This window comes from Rhopalosiphum padi, chromosome 2 (genome assembly GCF_020882245.1).
Source record: "Rhopalosiphum padi isolate XX-2018 chromosome 2, ASM2088224v1, whole genome shotgun sequence".
In the NCBI taxonomy this organism is placed as follows: domain Eukaryota; kingdom Metazoa; phylum Arthropoda; class Insecta; order Hemiptera; family Aphididae; genus Rhopalosiphum; species Rhopalosiphum padi.
The window spans coordinates 77,043,808-77,056,885 of NC_083598.1; the positions used below are offsets into that span (position 1 = coordinate 77,043,808).

Consider the following 13,078-nt stretch of genomic DNA (forward strand, 5'->3'; position numbering starts at 1 on the left):
ATAAGTATTTCCCACCCGCAGTAATGAATAGTGATTCGTAAATATTTTCTTAACCAAAATCGCAATAAATTCGTTACCTGCCAGATACTTCTCGCGGGAGTGGTGCATAGGCGTAACTATACATGGATTTTTATGGTTGGTAGGAGAGAGGTTATATTATATAGTCCCACGCAATAGCTAACCTCGTTCAATTGGCATTTATTTAATCTAATGTTAATTTTTTAATAATAATAAAAACACAATACGATTAAGTATACGCATTTTTTATTTTGATATCTGTTTAAAGTAATTTACAGAATATTTTTAACCAACAATGAATTGCTTAAAACATTGTATAAAAATCGCGCGAATTTTTCAGTTTTTAAAGCATACCTGTTTAGGTACATGTTCAAACTGACTTCACTATGAAGAGTTCATCTGTAGCTAAGCTTAGGATTATATTCTGGATGTTACGACAAATACATTTTAAATATAATATTGGATTTTACTATGATGGTAAATATAATTGAAAGCATTCTTAGGTTCATAAGGATATACAGTAGATTTATGCAAGGCTTGATGTCCAGCTATACGTTCTCACATGGTGTAGATATTCTAATTGTTTTAAAACATTAAAACGTAATCTGCACGTACCCACCTATAGTGAAAAAATATCTTTTAAAACTCGACCAAATGCAAAACTACGAACTTGCAGATTATATTATTAATTGTTTTTTAAATAACATATTTACCGGTGTAACACAGGAACTATTTTTTATATATTATATACTGCAGTATAAGACGCATGGTTTTGTCTGCGATTTGATACGTTCAAATTACTGCTCGGTAGCCGCATGAGAATATATTATATATATACGTATACAGGAATACATCACATATAATATATATATATATACGCAATTGGAACTTCAAAGTAAAAGCTATTCCGGTAGATGGCCCTGGCGAATCGTTTATTTACGCTCTTACGAGAAATCGGCTCTATTCTTTTGGACCACGTGGGCAAAAACGAAATACATGATATATGTATATATGGACGTTCAATCTTATATATATATATATATATAAATGAGTAGCACTGCAAAGGGTCTCGTTATGATCTCTCACACACACATATTCGTATACGAGTATATAGATATATATTCACTATAGGTACCATAGCAGACATGCAGTGTTCGCAATTCAGCTAAAGGTCGGAATGCAATACTATTTTCCGCCCTTTCGTTTTATCTTCTGTTCAGAGCATACACCGTTCATTGACGACGATTTACTTTCATGAGTCCGATTACTGTTCCTGAGGGAAATTCTGAATTATTTCGTATATGCGATGTTTTCTCGTACCTATATATACATGCATTGTAGTAAATATATATATATATATATATATATGTGTGTGTGTATTGTAAGCCGTCGTTTGATACTGCGCAAACACAAATACACATGTATATATGTAATATATACGGTAGAAACGGTTGTCGAAATACACATTACCTACACGTGTAGAAGTTTATATATTATATTATGTTAGTCCCTGCGCATCAATATATTTTATGCCTGTATAGTTAATGATGTTTTCGTCGAATTTAAAAATTTTCGAATGAAAAATTCTGGTAAAACGATCTATAAGACTATAACTCACTATGTATGTATTGCGATCGAATTAATTAATATCAATCATTATTGATTGACGCATAAACAATTTCGAACGCGAATAAATATTTTATTTTCTTTATTTCAGCTAACATTTTAACTTAAACACACATACAGCTTATAAAATTTCGACTAGGTACCTTTTTTTTTCAGGTTTTAACCGACGACGTTGCGGAAAACAACAGCTTTTGCAATATTATTGAAATAAAGTCGGCAATACAGTCATCTTGAGTTACAATGTGAGGTTGCAACTGATATCGACTATATAGGTAGCTTTTAAAGGTAATATTATTTGTAATAATATTACTGTGTTTAGGTACTGTTATTAGAGATACTTGATGTCGTTGTGTGCGATCCTTTTAAAAATAAGTACCTACACATGACGTGGGTGTACTTATTATATTTTTGTAGCTTAACAAAATTAATTTATGTATAGTGCATTAGTACCTGTACACACACACACACACACATATATATATATATATATATATATATATATATATGTAGGCAGGTCGGTGTAAACTGATTACCGTATACAAATTGACTGCGATAATCGATAACGAGCTGCAAGATTGAATATATAAAACTGCATTTTCGTCATGACGGTATAGCTGCTACATATTTTATAGTACAATAATATGCGATGTCACACCTATACTTCCTTATATATACACGTTTTTAATGGAATATATTTTATGCACTTTATTATCATACATTCTGAATAAATTGTTATATATATATATATATATATATTGCAGTGGTATTGGTAAAGGGAATTTCGGCGATACGGACGATACGCGCGCCACGGGGCTATAGAGAGGGGTCTGCAGATAACGCACGAGTTTGTATGCGTATAAATATATATATATATATGTGTGTATATGTGTGTGTAGGATCCGATGCGTGGGACGGTGCTACACTATGGGAAATACGAAAAAGGTCCGCTGGCAACGGGTGCGGAGGAGGGGCGAAAAATAAATCGGGGTCTCGGCGACAATCGGCTGCAAACGGATTACGCGTATATACACGACCCAGCGGGCTGCCGCCGGATAAGTACACATGTATCATAAATAATATATATATATATATATATATAAATATTCGGTTTTTCGTCCGCAAACGCCGCTGCCGCCGGCCGTCGCGTCTTTTCACGCAGTACGACCGTATAACTTCGACCACTCGGCGTTATTTATAGACGTGTGCGCGGGCGTGCGTGCAGCGTGCGCGTGATTTACACAATGGAAGTTTTGGCGAAAAAATTCGATAGCACACGCAGCACATATATAAAAGGCGATATAATAAATCGTCGGTTGTAGATATCGCGCATAGTCCGCAGCTGTGTCACAGGGGATTCGCTTTTTTCTTCTTCTTCTTCTTAAAAAAAAAAATAGAAAATATTTCCACATGTACGATATATATTATCACGATACTTGCGCACATCTCAAAAAAAACGGATATGCCGCAGAAAAATCCCGTGCGTGATGCTGGTACACAATGGCATATATACGCTGCTGTGTAGTGTTAAATGTATTCGCGCAAGGGCGTGTATCATCCCAACACCCCATACTTGATGTATGTGCGTTTATACTAACGATAAAACATAATAAATTACCGTCTATACGATTTGTTCTATTTTTATCTCATTATTAGGTAATTATACTTTACATATACCTATCGGATCTGTTGTTAGCTCTGTGCGCACCGTTTTTAATAGTATATAATATTGACGGTATTACTAATATAATGTGTACATCCATTTTTTTTTTTGGTTCCCTAATAATTTTTATGCTTTCTATTGTGCTGTAATTGTTTACTCGTCAAAAATAAAATTATAATAAATATAGCGCAACTGATTCGTGTTATTGGAGAAAATGTGGCGCGGGTGCCTATACGCATAATAGCCGGTAGTATACATTAAGATGATCATTGCGTAGTATGACTGAGACAAAAAATTATGTTTTTAACGATTTTTGTAGGTATTTATTTTATCCGCCGAACACATTCGCAAATAATACAGCAACGTCGCTAAGAGGACGTAATATAATATTATACTGCAGCCTTGGACGCGGTCGTCGCCGAGACATAAATTATTCGTTAAAACCAATATTTTTACGTGTATTTCCATTTTTAGTAATGGAACCAGACGTTTTTGGACGCTATATTATAATAACTAATGGCCAACTTTTTACACGGACCGCATCACACGGTCTCTATATATCAACCGTCACGCGTATACAACGTGTGCTCGGCGAATACGATTTACTAAAAGCTTATGGTAATATTTAAAAAAAATACTATACGATCAAGAGGCTTTACAGAATTACGTATTATTATTTTTAATATTCTTATTTATAATAGTTTATCCGTCGTCCGTTTTCGACAAACGCCAGTTATATAACCGTGCACGGGTGCGTATACTATAATATACTATATATAGGCACTCTCATCTCCATCTCGATATTATGACGGACCGAGTCGACGACGGTAAAAAGCGGCTTTTTTTTTTTTTAAATACGTATATTACGACTGGTGGTCCCAGACGTTGCGTTGTTCAGATAACGGCGATTTGATACGTCGTGTTATTATGGACTGCCTACTAATCGTTTCTCTGAATTTCAGGCTTGGAAAAAGTTGTACCTGTAGTGGCTGTAGATGTGTAGTACCATCATAATTGTTATGTATTATTTGCGCCACGCGATGGACGATAAATATTATTTCCAAACCGCATGCCATAAACGCCGAAACGGTACAGAAGTACCAACCAATATGATAGGCAATATAAAATTTACTATCCACACGATACTGTATGTTATAGTTTATAACATATTATAAATGTTGATATTATATTCAGATTGTAATATTAAATTTCAAATAATAATATCAAATTCTGATCGTGTTAGAACAATATAATGTCGAACGTTTCACGCGCCGTATAGGCACGGTTTTTATTCAAAGACGTAGTATAGAAGGTATAAACAATAAACATGTGCTTATTGTTTATATAATATCTATTATAGCGTTCGTGACATCTGTTTAATATTATTGCCGACTATGATTAAGGATAGGGTTGTACGTACTTGTTACAGTATTCGGTTTCGAACGACGGAAACGCTTCGGCGACTCGCCATCGTAGATGTGGACTAGGGTTATAAAATCAATAACTATACTATCGAGTAAAATATTTATTTTCGGTGGTGTAATAGAAATAAATATCAGACATCGATTTTGAAGTCCGTTATTCTTTGTTGTTTTATTATAAATCAAGGTAATTTAGTAAATAAATTATATCTCAACTTCAACATTGTCGTATATTATACGGTTTTTATCTATTTTTAAAACATTCCTACATGAATAATTAAACGTTTCCTATTTAATAGCGCAAAATACCGTGTCGTGGGATCATGGTAAATAAATAAGTTACTCAAATGTTCATATTTTTATCCTTGTTAATATATGTCTGATTAGAGTAGGTATACGCACTGTAATTTTTTTGAAAAAAAAGTGTAAATTGATAATATTGTTATAATATGTTAATTCTTATGATAATAAGTTACATTACGCATTTAATTTGTATTTAAATATTTTATATTAAAATGAGCTGTTTAAAATGGAAATTATTACGAGTACCTTCTGTTATAGTGTAGATTGTGTTTAAACGATATTACATTAATATAGTTAAAATGCATATTATATTGATAATAATATACTACTGCATCTATGCATAATAATTAGTATCGATTTGTAAGTCACGGTTGATGTATATATGCATACTAGAAATCGCCTCGTATTTTTGTGTGCCATTATTTTTTCCGTAGTATTTTCATTTTGAATTTTAAATCGAATTGTATAACTATTAACAGAGTAAAATTGTTAATGTACCTATTAGTTAATAATAATATGATCTTATATTTCATTAAACTATGTCTAAAATAAGAAAAATTAAAATTGTTATGTATACCATTGTATTCTGAAATTATTAATATAGAAACATACTTATTACCACGCGCGCAGCCATAATTTTTAAATAAATTTCTAAAAAGAGCCCGCAAGTATATCATATAAATATTGATCCTATACAACTAACAATCTTCTTATTCTATACAATTTAATATTAACTGTAAAAACTAATAGATTTCTAATACTATAGGCATGCGATTTTATTATAACATAAGTTATAAACATGAATTGACTATGATTAACGTACTAATAAATAGATAAAGAATAAGTCTTCTGTCTACACTCAAAACTCCAAACTTTGCCGTGAAAAAACAATACTATACCTATATATTATATAGATACGCGTATAGTGTTTCACACTCGTTACTATCGCGGGTCTTACTATACCTATACCTATATGTAGACCCTATACATTGTAGAGTGTAAATATTATAAAATATATGTAGGTACATCAGAGGTATTTTTACAGTAAATGACCATGTAGGCATCGTATTGCACGTTTTTTTCACGATGTGACCTAAAAACACATTCGAAAACGGCCACTGGTATATATAATAATAATATAACAGGAGGTGTATAATATGTGTGTGTTTGTGTGCGCTTATTGGTGTAGTGCGTATAGTTTTTTCTTTCAAAAACAGCCGTTACCCACACGAGTGGGACTGGCGATGGACTCACGGATATAAATTCACGTTGACAGGATTAATGTTTTAAGGTTATTAAAAAAAAAAAATCCGATTGCTCGCTACAGCGGGGAGCGTGCAGTGCGCGGCCGAAATCGATTTTTCGACTTTTCGGACCGAGGAACGCTGTTTACATTTCGTGCACCCATATTATATATGTTTATTATTATATGCGTAAGTGTCGTGTTACCGGACAATTTATTGTAGGTGAACGTCCAACTCACAGTACCGGACTTCAAAATAATATATAATCTACGTATTTATATCTACCTAAAAAACTGTTTGTTTTTTTGTTTCTTTCTCTCAGAAACGAAAACAAAAATGTAAACAACTACATTCACAATATATTAAAGATATATTATTATCATCACTATTATTCGGCGCTTTTACGACGATTTTTGTTTCAGTGTTAATACAAAATATTTGAAGATATCTGATTGCTATTGCTAACAACGCGCATCGTGTAACGATTTATTGTTTTCACGACTACCATAGTTTTTAAATAGTCAGTGAATGCACAGAAAAATAATAGATAAAAAAATATAAATATATTTAAAAAAAAATTAAAATAATTTTCTATAAATATTTCAGTCACTGAAAGTAGAAGCAATATTTTTAAAGCATTACTATAATATTAAAATTATTGTTTCACGTTAATAATACTGTTGATCATTTGATATATTTTTATTTATTTTTTCGAATCGTGTATAAATTATATTAGAATTATTGGACAGTGGAATTAACTAAAATTTCTAATTAACGGATTTTTAATTTTTTTCTACGAATCGTATGGAAATAAAAACAAAACTTAACATTTTTAAGGGTTCCGAATCTTGCTGCTTGGTGCTATTATAGAACAATATAATAACAATAATAATACTAACTTTTATTTAATAAAAGCAATCCTGTAGTCATTCGCTGTTTGTAATAATATACTTCATTTTCATAATACATAAACAATGTATACAATTTTAGTGCGATATTAGAATTTATAGGTTCGAGCATATTATTATTACTTATTATTCGCATATGTGATTTTATTTATTATTTATGTATACATATTGACACTTAATGTTATTATATACTATTTCGTGTCGTGAAAATCGTCGCAAATCGTAAAATCTTTCAACGATGACAAATCACATTAATGTCATGGGTACTATGTGTCTATGTTTATCATTTTATGTATATTATATAAAAGTCCTTTTCCATCTGGTTAAACCACAGAGTAAGTACTGAGTATTGAAGATTTAACGCAGTACGCCCAACTATAAAATAACTATATAGCTATAATAATTAAAATAAAAACTATTAATTCGTTTAGTGATTGTATCGTCAAGAGGTGCGTACTGCAGTTGCGATACACAATAATAAGTCGTATATTATAATATTATAACCTTTAAAAGTATCGGCATAGTTAAATTATTGGATAATAAAAATACCGATTCCTTTAAAAACTTTTTATGATGTACCTACAAATTATATATATACAATATATATGTAAAATGTCACTATGATGTATGTGTTAATAAATTAACTAAATCATACATGTCACTAAAACTTTGTTTACCACAAATGATCTGAAAAAAAGTGAAACATTTTAATGTGAGTAATTTGGTTAAACAAGACATCAAATAACTTTTACTAAATTGTATACAAGGGAGAAGAAACAAATTTATTTTCACGTGTATTCTTACGGACTACGTAGATTAAGTAGTTATATATTGTACTCTCAGGAATTTTGAGTGTATAACTTTTTTATTTTGTCGACTGCGTAAAGTCACTTCAAAACTCGAAGGCAATTTTTCGGGTAACGGCGTACGATAAAAAAACTCAATTTTAAAGAAAAACAAATGTTATGCGCCATTCCTTTTAGCCGAGATATAATATTAATAATATTATGTATATAATATATAGATGTCCCATCGGACCTCTTGATTGCGTCGAGACTTTGGGCGGATAACCTATATAACCGCAGCTCACAGTCGTGGGATATACCGCGTGGGCGTCGACCGCGTTAACTACGCGGGTCTTATCGCCGGGTCCTTTAATTTGCCTCCTTTCCCTCCACTAAGAAACCGTCCAGGACAATATTTGCGGTAAACTTACAGTGTCAGAATACGCAGTGCGTATTTATCTATCGTGTGCGCCGTTTCGCACAGTAGCCGTGTGCTAGTTGCAGATACCGCAATTACTATGGACGTGTAATAATAGTCTATGAATTATGCAAAATTATATGCATACCGCGCGCGGTTAATAATCTAATATACCGCCACGACGGTTCGTGTCCGCGGTTGTGGTTTTTCATCGCGCGCGTCCGTTTAAAATTCGTCCCTTATAATATGCGCGTGTATATTATATTGTGTATACACAGCAGACCGCGTCGGTTTAATTTATTAAAACTCTCCACGGGAAAATGTGCGCACGGCCCGGCAGTAGCTTCAGCTTTTCCCGGGGGATGAATTCACGGGGCTCACGTCGGCGCGGGAGGGCGCAGAGAGTGAGAGAGAGAGAAAGAGAGTAACAGCAGAGAGCGATAGAAAGACGGAGACCGCTGTGAGCGAAAAAGGGACGCAGATGGTCGGCCCGTGCGGAGGCTGCGGCGACGAGCGGGTTGGGTTTTAACGCTGATGTGCGGTCTCTAACTCGTATCTCTCGCGAGCGCCCGGCCAATGGATTTTCCCCCCAAGAGCTCTCGTCGGAAATTGAACAAAGTTTGCGCCCCCTCCCTCGACAACCCTCGACCACGCGCCCCGTACTCGCGCAGCCACCGTTGCTCACAAGTCGTGGTCCCTATCCTTCCCCCGCCGCCACCGCTGCATGTATATCGACGACGGTCGTTCTCTGACCTCTACCACCCCTCCCACTCGGGTTCAGACATTGTATATATATATATGTGCAGGACCGGTGATGCTGTGCTGTATATACGCACAATTCTCGTCACGGTTATTATTATTACACCACTGCGGCGCACTACTATTTGCTACGTTTAATAATGAAAATTGCTTTTTGTATACGCGCTGCGTGCCTTAAGTATAATATATAAATGGAAATGGTACTCTTCGCGTCGGCGATGGTGGAACATGTGTATATATATATATATATATATCTACGGCAAATTAAGTCGAGAGCTACTATATTATACAACATGGTTTTAAATCAAAAATTCTGGAAATCTACATTTTTTTCAAAATCAAGCTCTATAGCGACTAGCGAATTAACACAATTATATTACGCGTGCAATGTCATTGGAAAAAAATATCACTACTATAAAAACGTGTCTACTATTTTCCCCTATTTTATCAAATTATGTTTATGTTGTTTAAAAAATGTAATTATTTATATATCGATTATATATACAATAACTCAATAATTATTTATTTTATTATTGATCATTATTTCAATCCGAACATAATAATAATGTATGACGCGCAAACGCACTTGTTCACACTGCTCATAGACATTATTTATCGCCACGGTTTTTTCCAGAGAATTTCACTAGCGTTTATACTAATTTATTATTTCTATATATATTCGTTAGTAATATTTTATTAGATTTATTATCTAAACTATGAAATAGGTATGTAACAATAATAATTATTTAAATCGGACCCGCACACGCACGCTCACGTGCAGGTATTCGAACACGTTTTGTAAAATACATACACATAATATTTATATATATATATAATATATACTCGCATGATATACGCAGGGTTTGTAATTTATTTTGCTGCTAAGCGTGCGTACAATAGCTGACCTAAATAATTCGAGTACAACAAAGTCCGAGACCAAAAGGGGGTATTTGGGGAGGGGGCGATGACCACAAAGGACGATATGTGTCATGCACGACAACAATAGTCCGATTATTATATATTTCTTTGAACGTGTGTGTACAATGTACCGCGGCGAGTATAGGATTACCATCGGTGTCTGCATATATACGGGGCGGGACTCGGACCCATATAGCGGCCATTATTATTGCCGCTGCCGCCGCATGCAGAGATCCGTGTTTATAAATAATATTTCGAATTTTTTTTGCCTCGTGATAAATATTTTTATCCCGAGTGTTTTACGGTGTTATATCTGTCGAACAGCGTAATAAAAATATTATAAGTTATTGTTTTTTACGAAACTAGTATTATACATAGTATATATAGGTGCTTGCATATCATATACATAATAAACACACACACACATATATATAATATAATAGTAGTTTGTTCAAACGTATACATAAAATACATTCACAGTAGGTATGCGCATATATATTATATGGACGATGTAAAATTATGTTTTCGAATATATTATATTTAAATTTTGATTCGTTATATAACAAGGTTCACAACTGCGGTGGAATAATATAATAATAATAATATTTGATATACTTAAAAACGGCGTGCCATACAGTAAAATATCTCATTATATATTTTTCCTGTACGAGTTATAGGTATTAGAACGTTGTTACTATGCATATAGATAGGTAATATCTATATATGTGATGTGAATTAAATTAGCTTACGACAAATATATTATTTAAATTCACAGTAAAAATGCATAAGTCTAAGTATACTTGAGGAACATATATAATGTCCCGGACAATGTACTTACCTATATATGTATAATAATATAGTTATATATTAGTAACCAATTGGGTTTTATATATATAGAAGTACCTAAGTAATAAATATTGAAGAAAAATACATTTTTATTAATAAATACACGGGCGAGTACATAGATATGGAAATTGCCAGGTGCTCGAATATATTATTTATTGGGTATATCAAATACCCAATATACTCATTACTCAGTATATGTGTATATAGATACCGCGGTCTGATTTTTGTACCATATATTATGGATACGGTTAATACCATTGTGGTATTGTGTATACATATAGATTTGTAAAATTATAGAAAAACACTCCATTATATTATAACACCGTAAATTATGTTTACTTATCTCGTTTTCACAATACAAATAATAATAATTATTTATTTATATTAATATATTTGTATTCAGAACAGCTATATTTTAATTTTTTGATATACACAAGATGATTTTTTTTAAACGTGATTTTCACTATATTTTAACACTTTTGAAAAAAAAAAACTATATACAATTTTCATTGATTTGTCTTGTGTTTAATATCATATTATATTAATATTCAATGTCATTATTCCATGAGTTCTGCAACCTGGAGGTAAACATAAAAACATTGCATGCTATCTATATGGTATAATACCATCATATACCTATTAATTATTATTTATTGTTTATACTGTAATATTATTATTGATTCCTTTTCAATCTATAATAATGAATAATATTTGTAAATAATGTTTCATTATAGATTTATGTAATTGACTTTTTTTTACACAATTCTATGCTGGTTCGATATACAGTGTTATTTTTCTTATTTATATAATATATATATACATACAGATAATAAATAAATCATACAATTAGCCTGTTTTTAGGTTGTCTTTAATACTTATAACATCTATCGGGTTTGGTTATAACTTCATTTCTCATTTTAGTGTGCGCAGTGCAACTGTAAAATATATTTATGTGATTTCAGGGACTCGACCGGACCAGGATCAGGAAAAATATCACGGACTGTTGAACGCGACCTGTACGACGCGGACACCGCGACGATGACTCGGCAACGGAAACCACATCATCAAAATATAATTACTTTAATAATAATTGCCGTTATTATTATTGCGAACGATTTGCTGCAAGTCGGCAGCGTCTTTCCCACTATAACATTATTATGTAGCCGCGCACAATGAGCAATAAAAATTAATACCACCGGTTCAAATGGCTCTGTTAAAATGTCCCGTTTACGATGGCGTTATCAGTGTTTAAACGGTTGTTATTACGAGCCATTTTGTACGATACATACATAACATAATATTATATTATTACACATACATATCACCACCGCGTATATAATGGCTTGTGTGTGTGTTTTTATTTCTAGACTTTATTATTTTCTTTACAGCGTACCGTTTAAGATTATTATTACTATTTTTTTTTTTTTTTTATATTTTTATTATTGGTTGTATACACTTATTATTACTATTATTATTATTATATTTACTACGAGCATAAATCCCGCGTACAATGATTTCAATACGACTAATTTTTATATATTTTTTATTGTATTTTAAACGGACAGGTTTATCGGTTTACTGCGTTTTTATTTTTATGTCTGTGTACATAATATACGTATTAAAACATTATAATAATAATATGTATACGACGAGAAACAATATTCTACACACATCAAAGTATGATAAATATTATCAAATATTCCATATTATCGCAACAATGTTTATTTAACTATTTTAATTGGACCAGATATATTATTACTAAAATATCGTATTGAATTAAATCCTGTCGCTGAACAGGAATGTCGCTACGTGGCGCGTAGGTTTAAACTATAATATAGCACCTTAGCCACTTACAATTTAAAATTATAAAAAACTACTTTAAGTCTGACTTGTAAACTTATTATTTATATTTATATATAATTTCTACTGTTTTTTTTTTGTCTAATTAATTGTCATCATTGTTTTCTTTATTGCGCATAAATATTTTTTTATATTCATCATTCATCATTAGTTTTTATAGCTCATGCATGGCTACTATTCACAAACGATTAATTATATATTTTTATTACCTTAGTATTTTTAATACAAATTAAAACCATATATAATGCTAATTATCGTTCGTCTATACATAGGAAAACATAAAAATTAAATATAAATTGATATAATTGTATT

General features: G+C 32.1%; 1 long non-coding RNA gene across 1 annotated transcript in view; it reads left to right on the forward strand.

Annotated features, from left to right (window-relative positions):
* The window catches only part of LOC132921757 (uncharacterized), a 37,360-nt gene extending 24,876 nt beyond the window's left edge, over positions 1-12,484 (forward strand). The window contains exon 3 of the long non-coding RNA XR_009660946.1: positions 11,869-12,484. This is a non-coding gene — a long non-coding RNA (uncharacterized LOC132921757). The remainder of the gene's footprint in view (positions 1-11,868) is intronic.
* Positions 12,485-13,078: the final 594 nt, after the last annotated feature.